The sequence below is a fragment of the Bubalus bubalis genome, chromosome 23 (assembly GCF_019923935.1).
Source record: "Bubalus bubalis isolate 160015118507 breed Murrah chromosome 23, NDDB_SH_1, whole genome shotgun sequence".
Lineage (NCBI taxonomy): Eukaryota > Metazoa > Chordata > Mammalia > Artiodactyla > Bovidae > Bubalus > Bubalus bubalis.
In genome coordinates, this window is record NC_059179.1 from 14,444,518 (window position 1) to 14,456,971 (window position 12,454).

Here is a 12,454-nt window from a genome sequence, read left to right on the forward strand (position 1 = left end):
AGATATTAAATGTAGTTCCCTGTCTGTACAGTAGCTTTTTGTTTATCCACTTTATATATAGTACTGTGTATCTGTTAATTCCAAACTTCTAATTTATCCCTCCCCTGTACCTCTCTCCTTTGGTAGCCATAAGTTTGTTTTCTGTGTCTGTGAGTCTGTTTGTCTTGTAAATAAGATCATTGTATCTTTTTTTTTTAGATTCCATATATAAGTGATAGTGTATGATATTTATCTTTCTCTGTCTGACTTACTTCACTTAGTGTGATAAACTCTAGGTCCACCCATGTTGCTACAAGTGACATTATTTCATTCTTTTTTATGGCTGAGTAACTGAATATTCCATTGTGAAATATGGATTAGATATAAATGATGTAGGAGATACATACATATATATATATACACATATCTATATATCTTCTTTATCCATTCATCCATTAATGGATATTTAGGTTGCTTCCATGTCTTGGCTGTTGTAAATAGTGCTGCTGTGAGCATTGGGGGTGCCGTATATCTTTTCAAATTAGAATTTTCCTCTTTTCCAGATATATGCCCTGGAGTGGGATTGCTGGATCACATGGTAGCTCTATTTTTAGTTTTTTTTAAGGGACCTCTGCACTGTTCTCTGTAGTGGCCATGCTAATTTACATTCCCACCAACAGCATAGGAGGGTTCTGTTCTCACCGTCTCTAGCATTTATTATTTGTAGACTTTTTTTTAATGATCTCCAATCTGACTGGTGTGATTTCTTTTTTAATAGAAAATTCATCCATAGTTCAAAAGGGCACATACGGTAAAAACTGTCTCCCTTCAGCCTCTTTAATCTCTCAGTTCCCTTCCCCAGAAATAGCCACCACCACTGATTTCATCTGGTGTATTCATCTGGAGAGATTCCATGCGTGTACAAATATGGCCCCTTTGTTCTGTTCCATGAGGCCAGGGTGAATATTTTTAACGGAGAGCTGAGTCTGTCATTCCCTTTCAAGGATTTGCAGAACTGAGACCCAAAGCTCTAACAGGTCATCCGAGGCCCCACCCAGCTCTGCAGTCTCCTCTTGAGGAAAGCTCTTGCTCTGTGCTCCAGTCACACTGGCCTCCACGCCTGCCTCAGGACCTTTCTTTATGGTTTGGGGACCTCTGACCTGGCCACTCCACCTGGGTTTTTCTCTCCCCTTGTTTTGCCCAGCCAAGCTCCTTCAGGTCTTCGTTTACATACCACTTCCTCAGAGGGGCCTTCCTGACTTCCTTCTTTAAACTGAGTCCTTCACTGTCCTCTCAGCACAGCTAGATCACTTTGGAGCATTTTCTTAACTTGTGCTTCTATATCTGTTTATGTGACTATGTGTTTAGTGTCCACCTGCAGCTAGACCATGAGCTCCCTGAAAGGCAGGGACCCCAGCGTCCCACACAACGAGGGTGCCTGATATCCCACACACAGTGCTCAAGTTATTGAGGGGATAAATGAAGTCTTGACTGAATATTTGGTTTGTTTGGAAGCAGTTGTGCTTTTGTGTGCTTTCCGCTTTTTTCCCCTGTCCCTCCACCTCCCCTGTGCTTTTTAACTTAAAAAAATTTGTGGAAAATGTCAAATGTACCTAATAGTGGTGATGGTTTAGTCGCTAAGTCATGTCCGACTCCTGCGACCCCGTGGAATTTTCCAGATGAGTGGGTTGCGATTTCCTTCTCCAGGGGATCGTCCCCCCTGAACCCAGGGATTGAACTCTGGTCTTCTACATTGCAGGCCTATTCTTTACTGACCGAGCCACCAAGGAAGCCCTTACATAGAAGTAGGAAGACTGATATGTTGAACCCCTATGTACACGTCACCTAGATTCACCAGCTGTCAAGATTTTGCCACATTTGCATAATTTTTCCCTTTTACTTTCTTTTTTCCCCTAGCTTTCTGAAGGCACAAAAAAATTAATGATAACTGCCATTTATTGAGCATTTACTATGTGTCAGTAACCAGGTTAGATGTTTCTTACATACACTGACTTTTAATCTGCTCAACAGCCCTGCTGGGTGGGCATTATTATTCCCATTATTTCAGAGATGAAGAAGTTGAGACAGTTTGAGTCATTTTGTGCAGGGTCCCTTATTTAATAGATGGAAAACCTGGGATTCTAACCTGGGACTCTAAAACCCAGGTTCTCAACTCACGAACTGCCTGATGCAGACTTCATCAATGCACTTGTCTCCCACCTGCTTTTCTTCTTCTTCATACCTATAGACTTTAAAAATGTTCAAAGCATTTTTATTGTGCTTCAGCTGTAAGGGAAATGCTCTCATGCATGTGAAAGGAGTGCAGCAATTGGCTTTATTATTCCCCTATAAAAAACAGCAATTCTGCCAATAAATATTTATTGAGCCCTTTTTTATTTACCAAGCACCATGTTAAAAGCTGGGGAGACAATAGTGAGAAAAAATAAATACTGGCCCTGGTCTCATGGAGCAGAGTCAAGTCAGGTCCTTCAACATTAATTCAAATAGTTTGTGGTTGAACCCATCCTATGTAAATACACTCTTGGTTTTCAACTGAGGCTGTGGGTTTAGAATGAGAGAAGTAAGATGGAGCAGCTGATGCGGAGAGTTCAAGAGTCAACTCCATTATTCAGAGGTTCCTGCTCTGGGATCCTCTTTCACTTTTTGACTTTCCTTCTGCTTCATGACTATCTAAAGCGATACTGCTCTCATCTCTGACTCGACAGAGGAAGGGGAGAGATACGTAGTTCACAATTTCTCTGATAGCTAATCAGGGATGCTGTGGACTGTTGCACAGTTGGTACCCTGTGTAAAGGTGCCTGATTGAGGAAGCCAGTTGGAGCTGAATTTAGCCTGAGACCTACTTGCCTTGCAGTGGCCCTGGCCTGAGGCTGCACAGTCCTGGGGAAGAGATGCCTTTTTCTTCTCCCAGGCTTCTCCTCTGCAGACACAGAAAGGCAGCTTATAAGCTCGAGGTGGTTTTCTTGGTAGAACTGGAAAAAGAATGGAAAGGGATATGGTTGAAACTGCTGTTTCAAATTTATGTTGTGTGAAATTCACTGTTTGTGTCTTCCATGTCCCCCTTGACTCAGTTGATGTAATTATAAGTGCTTTTAGTTTTTTTCTTTTAATAAACTTTATTGTTTACAGCAATTTTAGATTCACAGCAAAATTGAGCTGAAGGTCGTAGAGATTTCCTATATACGCTCTGTCCCCATATATGCATAGTTTCCTGAACTGTCAACATCCTCCAGCAGAGTGGTATATGTGATGAGCCTATATTGACCACGCCATTTCACCCAAAGTCCTTAGGTTTTGATGGCAGAAAAGAATGCAAGTATTGGTTCAACGTAGGAAAAGTGCATACTGGTTAAAAGCAAAGCTTAGCAGGGTACATGTTGTGACTTAAGAAACTTCCTGTCTTTTCTCTTTCTGATTTAGACCTGCTGCTGCTAAGTCGCTTCAGTCGTGTCCGACTCTGTGCGACCCCAGAGACGGCAGCCCACCAGGCTCCCCCGTCCCTGGGATTCTCCAGGCAAGAACACTGGAGTGGGTTGCCATTTCCTTCTCCAATGCATGAAAGTGAAAAGTCAAGGTGAAGTCGCTCAGTCGTGTCTGACTCTTAGCGACCCCATGGACTGCAGCCCACCAGGCTCCTCTGTCCATGGGATTCTCCAGGCAAGAGTACTGGAGTGGGTTGCCATTTCCTTCTATGAGAGGCTCAAGAGGGAGGGGATATATGTAAAATTATGGCTGATTTGCATTGTTGTACAGCAGAATCCAACACAACATTGTAAAGTAATGATCCTTCAATTAAGAAAAAAAAAAAACTATTTCCTGTAGATGTAACTGGACATAATGGGAAAATTAGTAATACTTTTTAGGTGCCTTCTTTCTTCTTCTTTTTTTGGCCATGCCCATGGAGCTATTGAACCCAGGCCACCACAGTGAAAGCGCTGAGGCCTAAGCACTGGACCACCAGAGAATTCCTTAGGTGGTTTCTTTCTTGTACTTAATTTCTAGAATTAACTTGATTGTCTCATCCTAATGATGAAAAAAATAATAAAACTGCCATATCCTTTCTGTTTTTAGGAGACTGGCTTGTTTGGGGTGATATTGTAATTTTAATTCATATTTCCCTGATGATTAGAGACATTCAGCATTTTTCATGTGTCTGTTGGCCATTTGGATGTCTTTTTTGGAAAAATGTCTATTTAGTTTCTCTGCTCATTTTTAATCAAACTGTGATTTTTTTTTTTTTTTTTTTGCTTTTTGTTGTTAATTGAATTGTATGAGTTCTTTATATATTTTGGATATTAACCCCCATCTGTGTTTCGGTTCAGTTCAGTTCAGTCGCTCAGTCATGTCCGACTCTTTGCGAGCCCATGAATTGCAGCACGCCAGGCCTCCCTGTCCATCACCAACTCCCGGAGTTCACTCAAACTCACGTCCGTCAAGTCAGTGATGCCATCCAGCCATCTCATCCTCTGTCGTCCCCTTTTCCTCCTGCCCCCAATCCTTCCCATCAGAGTCTTTTCCAATGAGTCAACTCTTCGCATCAGGTGGCCAAAGTACTTGAGTTTGAGCTTTAGCATCATTCCTTCGAAAGAACACCCAGGAGTGATCTCCTTTAGGATGGACTGGTTGGATCTCCTTGCAGTCCAAGGGACTCTCAAGAATCTTCTCCAACACCACAGTTCAAAAGCATCAATTCTTCGGTGCTCAGCTTTCTTCACAGTCCAACACTCACATCCATACATGACCACTGGAAAATCCATAGCCTTGACTAGATGGACCTTTGTTGACAAAGTAATGTCTCTGCTTTTGAATATGCTATCTAGGTTGGTCATAACTTTCCTTCCAAGGAGTAAGCGTCTTTTTTACTGTTGTGTATAATAGTATTAAAAACTTTACTTTAGTGAGCACAGATATGTGCAGGTCATCTGCCAAGAATTTAACATATGTTGCTTTATTGAATTCTCTTCAGAGGTATGTATGTAATAATGTAGGTATTATTATCTCATTTTTATACACAGGGACACTGATATTTAAACAAATAATGTTATTTATTTATTTTTGGCTGTGCTGGGTCTTCGCTGCTGCTCAGGAGTTTCTCTGTTTGTAGAGACAGGGGCCGCTCTGTAGGTGCGGTGTGCTTCTCACCGTGGTGGCTTCTCTTGTTGGGGAGCACGGGCTCTAGGCAGGCGAGCTTCCATAGTTGCAGCACGTGGGCTGAGAAGTTGCAGTTCCTGGGCTCTAGAGCACAGGCTCAATAATTGTGGCACACAGGCTTAGTTGCTCTGGAGCATGTGGGATCCTCCCAGACCAGGGATTGAACCCATGTCTTTTGCATTGGCAGACGGATTCTTTACCACTGAGCCAGCAGTGGGGCCCAGAACACTGACATTTGAGTTACCCAAGTTACATAGCACAGAAGTGGTGAAAGTGGAGCTTGGACCCTGGTCTATTTGACTCCAAGACCTGCACAGATAACCACAATCTTTTCGACTCCTTTGTTGTGGAAGAAGAGATGTTTAATCAGCTTTGAGGTCTCTATCCTGACCTGGGTACCCACTGTACAAATTTCAGACTTCTATAAAATATTCCAGTCTCCTCCAAGTTGGAGACTGGAGGAGACGCCTTTCTCAGTTTTCCTTATACTTGCAACCCTCATAATGCATAACTGACGACCAGGGATCCTTCTTGGGTAGTACTGCACACTGACCACTCTTCTTAGTTGTTATAACCACAAATCACACTTGCGCCACGAGCCCTGAACCAACCCTGGCCTTTTATCTCTGCCAACCTTTTTGCTCAGCAGAACTCCTGACACGAGTATGCAACATCTCATGAGGATTTTTCTCTTTGACAATTTCCTCATAGTTGTTCGTAAGAAAGGACATTAATTTATAAGGACTAAGATAAGAAAGTTGTATGTAATGGAATTTGAGGAAGTCAAAGAAATCAGTTTAACAGGATGAAGAATGTAATTCTATAGGAAGTGAGCAGGAGACAATGGCACTGAGAGATGGTTTTCATAGTCCTAAGATCACAAATATGATCAGGAGTTGATTGCAATTATTTTTTTGCTTTGGGTTCAAATAAGATAATTGATTTGCAGTTGGCTAGCATGGTATCTCATTTCACCTTTTAATCTAAGGGACTTTTAATCATAGTTTTTATAAGACAAACTCACCAGTGATAATAACTCACATTTATTTTGCATTTATGCTTGCTGTTTTTGTTTTAATATTTATTTTGTTGCATCACGTAGGATCTTTCATTGAGGTGCATGGACTCTCTAGTTGTGGCGTGAGGGCTCGGTAGTTGTAGCTCATGGGCTTAGTTGCTCTGCAGCTTGTGGGATTTTAGTTCTCTAACCAGGGATGGCTATCACATCCCTTGTGTTGCAAGTTGGATGCTTGACCACCGCACCACCAGGGAAGTCCCCACCTTTGACTGTTATAGGCCCTTTATAGACTTTCATTTAATCATCACGGCCATCCTGTGAGGGAGGTACCATTTTGCTGGCATTTCAGAGATGACAAGACAGAGGTTCAGGATGGTAAATAACTTGCTCAAGATCATAAAACTAGTAAGCAGCGGAGGCTGGATTCAAAATCAGGCAGCCTGCCTCTTAACCACTGTTCATATACCATCTAAATTCTTGCTGGGGAATTAAGGATGATGATACAATCCATTTTGCATATAGAGCATGTTAATAGCAAGTGCTTAGAATACTTCTTGCCTACATTTTGTTTCCAAGGTGAGGGGTTTTCCCAGAGCACTCTTGGTCTCTGTTTCACCTTCATTCCTCCCCTGGGGAAATGGAGCGAGTTTCCTGAGTAGGAGAGAGAAGGGACCTGCAGGGCCCATCTTCTTTCTCACATTCCTTCCTTGGGGTGCAGCCTGCCCATGGAGACTCTACACAGTTTGAGCTGCTCCCTGTGGGGGGTGGGGGTGGGGAGGCCTTCAGTGGTCCAGTGCTCCAGTGGTATAGAGGTCTGCCTAACTTTGGGTTTCAGTATGAGGAGGCCCCTTGTTCCATATAAGTCACAGTCTCTATATTAGCTTAGCAAACAGGATACTTTGAACCTCATTTGATTATACCTTTGTCTTCTTTCTCAGTTGGCCTGGATGGATAGGAGAGGTATTATGTATCCTCACTGCATCTCCTCCAAGAGCAGGGAAATAAATTTAAAAATATAGATAAGTAAGAAAACATCACATAAATGAAAGACTCTTGATCTAACACTCAATTAATCCGTCCCCTTCCAAGGCATTTGAATGCAGAGTTCCAAAGAATAGCAAGGAGAGATAAGAAAGCCTTCCTCAGTGATCATTGCAAAGAAATAGAGGAAAACAATAGAATGGGAAAGATTAGAGATCTCGTCAAGAAAATTAGAGATACCAAGGGAACATGTCATGCAAAGATGGGCTCAATAAAGGACAGAAATGGTAGGGACCTAACAGAAGCAGTGGAGAAGGCAATGGCACCCCTCTCCAGTATTCTTGCCTGGAAAATCCCATGGATGGAGGAGCCTGGTGGGCTGCAGTCCATGGGGTTGCTAAGAGTCGGACACGACTTCACTTTCACTTTCACTTTTTCACTTTCATGCATTGGAGAAGGAAATGGCAACCCACTCCAGTGTTCTTGCCTGGAGAATCCCAGGGACGGGGGAGCCTGCTGGGCTGACGTCTATGGGGTCATACAGAGTCGGACACGACTGAAGTGACTTAGCAGCAGCAGCAGCAACAGAAGCAGAAGATATTAAGAAGAGGAGGCAAGAATACACAGAAGAACTGTACAAAAAAGATCTTCACGACCCAGATAATCATGATGGTGTGATCACTCACACTCACCTAGAGCTGGACATCCTGGAATGTGAAGTCAGGTGGGCCTTAGGAAGCATCACTACAAACAAAGCTAGTGGAGGTGATGGAATTCCAGTTGAGCTATTTCAAATCCTCAAAGATGATGCTGTGAAAGTGCTGCACTTGATATGCCAGCACATTTGGAAAACTCAGCAGTGGCCACAGGACTGCAAAAGGTCAGTTTTCATTCCAATCCCAAAGAAAGGCAATGCCAAAGAATGCTCAAACTACCGCACAATTACACTCATCTCACATGCTAGTAAAGTAATGCTCAAAATTCTCCAAGCCAGGCTTCAGCAATACGTGAACCGTGAACTTCCAGATGTTCAAGCTGGTTTTAGAAAAGGCAGAGGAACCAGAGATCAAATTGCCAACATCTGCTGGATCATGGAAAAAGCAAGAGAGTTCCAGAAAAACATCTATTTCTGCTTTATTGACTATGCCAAAGCCTTTGACTGTGTGGATCACAATAAAGTGGAAAATTCTGAAAGGGTTAGGAATACTGGAGCACCTGACCCACCTCTTGAGAAACCTGTATGCAGGTCAGGAAGCAACAGTTAGAACTGGACATGGAACAACAGACTGGTTCCAAATAGGAAAAGGAGTACATCGAGGCTGTGTATTGTCACCCTGCTTATTTAACTTATATGCAGTGTACATCATGAGAAACGCTAGGCTGGAAGAAGCACAAGCTGGAATCAAGATTGCTGGGAGAAATATCAATAACCTCAGATAGGCAGATGACACCACCCTTATGGCAGAAAGTGAAGAGGAACTAAAAAGCCTCTTGATGAAAGTGAAAGAGGAGAGTGAAAAAGTTGGCTTAAAGCCCAACATTCAGAAAACTAAGATCGTGGTATCCGGTCCCATCACTTCATGGCAAATATGGGGAAACAATGGAAACAGTGGCTGACTTTATTTTTCTGGGCTCCAAAATTACTGCAGATGGTGATTATAGCCATGAAATTAAAAGATGCTTGCTCCTTGAAAGGAAAGTTATGACCAACCTAGCAGCATATTGAAAAGCAGAGACATTACTTTGCCAACAAAGATTCGTCTAGTCAAGGCTATGGTTTTTCCTGTGGTCATGTATGGATGTGAGAGTTGGACTGTGAAGAAAGCTGAGCACCGAAGAATTGATGCTTTTGAACTGTGATGTTCGAGAAGACTCTTGAGAGTCCCTTGGACTGCAAGGAGATCCAACCAGTCCATCCTAAAGGAGATCACTCCTGGGTGTTCACTGGAAGGACTGATGTTGAAGCTGAAACTCCAGTATTTGCCACCTGATGCGAAGAGCTGACTCACTGGAAAAGACCCTGATGCTGGGTGGGAAAGATTGAGGGCAGGAGGAGAAGGGGATGACAGAGGATGAGATGGTTGGATGGCATCACCGACTCGATGGACATGGGTTTGGTTGGACTCTGGGAGTTGGTGATGGACAGGGAGGCCTGGTGTGCTGCGGTTCATGGGGTCACAAAGAGTCAGACACGACTGAGCGACTGAACTGAACTTCCAAGGTAACCAGTTCATCAGTTAAACTTAAGAAGGAGAACACAGCCGATATTTTTCTTACGTAATCTCATTTAACTCCTGTAACAGTCATGTGAGGTGGGATTTATTATCACTGTTATTAATAAGGAAACTATCATATTCAGTCAATAAATACTGAATATGGCCCATAGGCCAGGTTTTGTTCCAGGAGGCTCAGAGAGGTAATGGGAATTGCTCAAGGTTATATAGTCTATTAGTGGAAGAGGTAGGATTTGAAACCACATTTAACAAATGACACAGGTTAGGCATTCCTCGAAGAGACGAGAGAGTGGGAACACATTTTTAAAATGGTAATAGACATGTATTGATCCCTGGTTTTATACCAGGGTACAGTTTATACCACTCAGTGCTTTGTGGTGCATTATCTCATTAAATCCTTGCATATTTCCTCCCTGAACACACAGGGACTTTGAGGTTCATTGATGTTAATTAATTTTCCAAAGTGTACGGAGTAAGTGGCAGAGCTCCAGTTGTAAGCCAGGTTTTTCTTTTTTCAAACCTTTAGCTTTTGAGAAGTACTGCCTCTGCTTTTCTGGAGCTTACAAAGGTAATTGGAAAACATAGCCTCTGAAATGACATCAGAGCATCTTGAAATCATTAATTAGCAAATGCAGATTAACCTGGTTGGTGTGAATGGAAGTGCTGAATGGCTGGGAGGGAAACCAGAGGAAGAGCTATGTGGGGGAAAGACAGGGCAGAGTAGAGTGATCTGAGGTGGGTTCACCCAGACTTCCTAGAGACGACTTTTTAACTAGGTTTCAGCTGATATATGCTGGATGATGGTGAAGAAAAATAACGTAAGTTCGAGAATAAGGGAAAAGTTTTGAATTGCTTTCCTTTGCACATGGTAAGTCAGTTGTGAGAAAGAAACAAAACAACATCAGCGATAACAAAACCTTATCCTCTCTGAAAGTAAGAAACTGCCGTGGTGAGGGCATGACCTCCAGGTCTTGAGAATTTTGTTTGGGTGAGGTTCTAAGGACCCTGGATCTTTCCATGGCTTTCTGTTAACTAACAGGTGTCAACAAGGAGTCACTTAATATTTCTGGACCTTAATATCGCTATCTCTAAGTGGGGAAGTCGAATATGTGCCCTCCAAAGATCCACTGAACAGTAATAATCTTTTGTCTTCTCTTGTAGGGAAGAATACTAGCCTTTCCCAGAATTTCTGGCATGTAGATGATGGTCAGTAAATGTTTGTTGAATTTAACTAATTAAAGGCAATGAAACTAATTGAAAAGCATTAGTAGGCAATGAAACTAATTGAAAAACATGCCCGTATAGTTGCCCATATAGTAGGCATGTCTTGTTTGCAATATTCTTGTTGCCTGTGTTCCATATGTCATCTCTTTTTGCCTCTGAGTCATCAAACTTGTCATTTCCTTGTTGAGGAAACCTGTCCCCACAAATCACCCTGGTACCTTCATTCCGAACTCTGTCTATGATGGATCAATCACTCTGTGCATTCCTGGTATTGTTAATTCTTCTTACATAGCCTTCTGATCTCCTAATTCTTAAAAAAAATTTTTAAATATATTAAACAATTTTTTAATTGGAGGATAATTGCTTTGAATGTTGTGTTGGTTTCTGCCATACAACAAAGTGAATCAGTCATAACTATCCCCTCCCTCTTGAGCCTCCCTTTCAATCCCCCTCCCCATCCCACCCCTCTAGGTCATCACAGAGCACCAGGCTTAACTCCCTGTGATATATAGCAGCATCCCACCAGCTATTTTACACATGGCAGTGTATGTATGTCAATGCTACTTTCTCAATTCATCCCACCCTCTCCTTCCCCCACTGTTGATCTCCTAATTCTTAACTACAGCTATATTGACTATATGCATATTCTACACTTTTCACTTAGTAGCTGTGTGGAGAGTCTCATTTACTCCTGCTGTAGCTGAACAAGTATCTGCCTGAAGGGTGTGAATGAAACTCTATGACTGAAGGAGCAACACCTAGTGGCAACAGGCTTTAACTGAAGGCTCAAATTTTGACTGCATTGCCTTCAGTTCAGGAGACCTGGGTTCAGTCTCTGGGTCGGGAAGATTCCCTGGAGAAGGGCATGGCAACGCACTCCAGCATTCTTGCCTGGAGAATCCCATGGACAGAGGAGCCTGGTGGGCTTCAGTCCTGGGGTTGCACAGAGTCGGACATGACTGACTAATCACGATTTGATTTTGATTTTGTTGTTGTTGTCCACACTGTGTGGCCTGTGGGCTCCCAGTTCCCCGACTGGGGATCAAACCTGGGCCCTCGGCAGTGAAAGTGCGGGGTCTCAACCACTGAACCATCAGGAAATTCATGAAATTTGATTTTTAAAATTATATACACACACACACACAGTCTTTGTCTCTAAAATGGAATAACATTTCAAGGAGGAAAGATTATTCCACGTTTAGGATTAAATAGATAAAACAACTTGTATTTGATGGAATTTTTCACTTTTTCCCCCGCAGGGCTTAGCGCCATATATGCAGAGTCTGCTTCTCTTGGCTCAAAATTCTAAATTGAAAAAGATGGCTCTCATCTAGGATTCTGAGGCTGAGTCAGAGCCTTGGAATCCAGGTGATCTTGATGTTTGTGGCAGTAGTATGGCAGACACTCCTGGTTGGCTTCACAATCTCCAGTCTCCAGCTAGATTCTTCACTAACAGATCTCCTGTACTGTTTAGGGCAGCAGTGTGCCCGTTGGAGAACATGCACCTTCTGTAAGACTCCTCTGAAGCTACAGTGGCCACAACCCAGGTCTGACCAGAGACATAGGTAGGACTTTCCTGTGCGGAGCTTCCAGGAAGCCATTGTTCTCCTGATAAAAAGAGGTGAGTCCAACTGGCACAGGCATTTTGTCTTTGACTTTTCTTCTTTCTGCCTAGAGTATGGATACCATGTTGGAAGGGAAGCAGCCTAGCTTTCAGTTCTGAGGAAGAAAGTCAGGAGTGTCAGAGAAAGAAGCTAAAAGGAGTGTGAGACCTTGCTGACTTCCTGAAACAGCTACCTCAGCCTTACCTCAAAACTTCTATTATGAGAGAAAAAGAAAACCTCTA

General features: G+C 42.7%; 1 long non-coding RNA gene across 1 annotated transcript in view; it reads left to right on the forward strand.

The window, feature by feature from the left end:
* Positions 1 to 9,841: 9,841 nt before the first annotated feature.
* The window catches only part of LOC112581555, a 28,978-nt gene continuing 26,365 nt past the window's right edge, over positions 9,842 to 12,454 (forward strand). The window contains exons 1-2 of the long non-coding RNA XR_006547969.2: positions 9,842 to 10,202; positions 12,083 to 12,229. This is a non-coding gene — a long non-coding RNA (uncharacterized LOC112581555). The remainder of the gene's footprint in view (positions 10,203 to 12,082; positions 12,230 to 12,454) is intronic.